Source organism: Haliotis rufescens, unplaced genomic scaffold (genome assembly GCF_023055435.1).
Source record: "Haliotis rufescens isolate VD_foot unplaced genomic scaffold, xgHalRufe1.0.p SCAF_10, whole genome shotgun sequence".
In the NCBI taxonomy this organism is placed as follows: Eukaryota; Metazoa; Mollusca; class Gastropoda; order Lepetellida; family Haliotidae; genus Haliotis; species Haliotis rufescens.
This window is the reverse complement of record NW_025963780.1, coordinates 19,940,630-19,944,297: the sequence shown is the minus strand read 5'-3', so window position 1 is coordinate 19,944,297 and position 3,668 is coordinate 19,940,630. Positions and strand designations below refer to the sequence as shown.

General features: G+C 39.2%; 1 pseudogene; it reads right to left on the bottom strand.

The window, feature by feature from the left end:
* Positions 1 to 471: 471 nt before the first annotated feature.
* On the bottom strand, positions 472 to 2,453 carry LOC125374601 (annotated as a pseudogene).
* Positions 2,454 to 3,668: the final 1,215 nt, after the last annotated feature.

Sequence of the window (3,668 nt, the reverse complement as noted above, 5' to 3'; positions counted from 1 at the left end):
GATATCTTCAGACTTTTTTTATACTGAACACTGTTACATGTATACTTGACGGAACAGCTAATTGTGGATTTCCTGCTATTCAGTCGACAGTCAAACCGGTACATGTACAAATCAGAATAAACTGGAACTCATTTCAGAGTTGTTTTACTTAGCGACATTTGAATGAAATGTGAGGCAAGTGGGATTTTAATGTTCAAGACGAATTCACTTACATATACAGGCGACGTGCGTGCACATGTGTTTGTGGCTGCTTGTACTTGTCCGGACCAATCTAAAAGTGCTATCCCACTGAGATACCATACCGCAGTTTTACATGGATACATTCACAGGGCCACGGATAGCCATACTATACTGACTGTACTGATTACATTAAAAAAAGAGTAGACATTAGCTGTGTAAGTCTTCAATTAGGCAGCCACTAATTACATGATTCACACTCGTAAGGTTTTTGGCTTCTTGGACAGGGGACCATCAATGTAAAAGGAAAAAAGGCTTAGCAGTAGCAATGCCAGCATTTGACTTCCTCCCTAGCCTCTTGACTTCAGTGTTTGTCCAAGTATTATTGAATTTACAGTTGATGAGTAGCTACAATAGGTGGGATGAGTAGCATTTCCATTGTGTAGACCTCGAGCTTGGCAAAAGTGGTTTTCAATAATGTCAGAATTAAATCTTGCTGGTACTATATGTCCATCTGGGAATTCAGTTCAGTGCATTCTGCATATTCTGGAAAGGTGATTAGCATATTTTCGACATCGTCACAGCATTCTCTTGACAGAAGTTTTTTTTTCCTTGTCCCGCTTTTCAATGGTTTCATCTTCAGTGACTGAATTCCTCCAATTCTGAAAAAAACATTAGTAATGATTTCAGTTTTTCCACACGATCGTCAGTCAAATGAGTGATAGGTCTTTTGTCTCTGAATATAGAAATAATCTGGCTTGTATTTTCCAGCAGTTCTATTGTACTGTTTAGAAATGAACAACAATCTGGTAAGCTGCTTTGAAAACATTTCATCCAAGTGCATTTGAATCCAATACTTCCTCTGCCAAATGATTACGCATCTTCTCTGCAGGATTTGGAAATAAGTTAGTGTTGGATATCTTATGATTGATTGGTCGACCGTTAACCTCACGGTCCCATCTAGCAGCAGATATCCAGTGATCCCATAGGATAGTGATTCCATTTAATACAAGTTTTCTTTTTTGTACACCAGGTGTGTCACCACTGGACATGATACTGTTCCTGATTTTTTCTTCATGTTATGTGAGAAATCCTGGCAAATAGCAATACACCTGCTGGGGTCAACCATGCCCATCATCTGTAGGATAAAATTTACTGAAAAACCCCAATCTTGCAATTTGGCAATTACTGATGGCAAAATGATGTGTAATTCTGTAGCTTTGATTCCATTTGTAGGAAAATGGCAGAGTGGAAATCTAAACCCTGTGTAGCCAATGAATGACATTGGTAGAACTTGACTGGCAAGGTGTTGCTCTACCTTTCCTTTTCTAAGATAACGCAAATCGTTACCTGCCTGGCTAGTGTCCACCCATCCCACAAGTCTAGGTGTACCGCCTTCCATGCTCATGACAAGATCTGGTTGTATTTTGGTCTCATCATGAAGAATGCCACCTGCCATTCCATAGGTTGGTACTTTTGCATGCTTGGCAGCTTCATACATCCATTGAAACATGTCATCTGTCAATCCGGAAGCCTGTGATACCCTGTTCTTTTATCTTCGTAGATGACGGCCAGAATGACGGTAGAACAAGCATATTGCTATCACATAAATCCTGATAGGTTTTTGGACTACGCGCCCAGAGACTAAGGCAAATGCCAATTGCTTCCTTGCTCCATCTTAGAGAATGTTTTCCTTTGGCACACAGAGCATCATGCTGACTTTTCAGAAGTGTTTTCATCTCTTCTGGAGCATCCGGAAACACTTACTGCAGGATATCTGCTTAATCCTTTTGGTCTTCAACATTAAGGTCAACTTTTGGCTCTTCTGCTCTTTGGTCATCGTGGGATGGTTCAGGTTCAGGTTTCTGCTTCCCGATATCAACATTATCGTACACATAAGTATGTTGGTCTATTTGACATCTACGACAAGTATTTGAAGTAGACCCAACATTTAATATTTGCCCACAGTACTTTGATCGAATAACTTCTCTGCTTGAATTCTCATTGCCAACAATTGCAATAGTCTCTTTTATGAAAGATTTACTGACGTGTTTATCATGTACATCTACCCCACAACATATTTTGAGCTTGTCTGATATAGCTATGATGTCTTTCAAACAATTTGAATTGCACGAAAAGTTTGGAGAGATATCATACTTGATAAGATCTATGACCTTCGTGCGCACTACAGGTTGCCACGAAGTCGGCCTGACATGTATCTCTTTGATGACAGTATTGCCGTTAGCAATTATGGCAGTTTGATTGCCAAGTACCATTTCTGAGGCACTTTTCCTCAGTATCAGTATGGAACGAGGTAGATATTGTTCTAAGTTCCCAAAAGCAAAAGATGTGGGGGGTGTATCTTTCAAGGAGATACCTTTGTAGAATGTTTCTTTCTGCTGTGTCCCAGTTTTACTTCTTATTCACTCAGCTTTGGCACCAGGAAAACATTGTGTAAGCTTTCGAGAAAGTGAGAGAGAAGTTATGGATCCATTTGAAGAACACCACTTGTCGAATAGACACTTTAGACTAACTCGTCTATTGATATCTTCAGTAAGATTATATTGTAACCTGAAACAGAAATGATTATGATTAAATGTCATCGATGATGATGATGCCCTTATTTTTTTTAAATATATTCATTAATAAATTAAGCTAACTGCTTAGTTCATATTAAATATCTGACGGTTTATGCTCTTATCTGCACTAGTTGTAGTACTACACTTTAATACTTAAATTACATTTTGCTGTGATCTCTTTGCATGTTGATGCATGAATTACAGTCTGTGTATAATATTGTCATATTTAAATAGCAGGTGATGACCACATCTTCATGAGCACTGACACTGGGAATCCTGACGAGTTATCAAAGATGACTGCACAAGGCGAACTCCACCTGAAGATTGGTGCTCCAGTTTTCTTGACCGCAAACCTTTCTGATAGCTATATAGCCTAGTAAATGGATTGAGGGGTGTTGTCCACAAGATACAAGAAGACTTCATCACAGTCCTTTTTCAAGATGGAAAGATTATTAAAATTCACAGATATACTTTCAGTGTATTTAATCAGCTCATGAAAAGAAATGTGGCCACAGGAAAACAGTTTCATCTCAAGCTTGCCTTTGCTCTTACTGTGCACAAGTCTCAGGGCCTCAGCTTAGACAGATTGGAAATTGATTGTTCAGAAATGAATGTGCCAGGGCAGATTGGGGTTGCCATTGGACGAGCGACAAACAAGAAAGGCCTTCGTGTCATAAACTTTCACCCAAGACTGGTCACAAGACAGCCACAATTCATAGCAGACTTCATCAAGAGCCAGTCCGATGAAATAATGGCTGATAAATCTTGTTGTACAAAAGAAATCCATGCACACAATGAAGATATTCAAGAACGTTATGAGGGTGACAACATTGAGAAGGATGATGATGATGATAATGATGATGATGATGAAGCACTTGCAAGGGCAGTCGAATTTCTGGATGGGTACTTTGA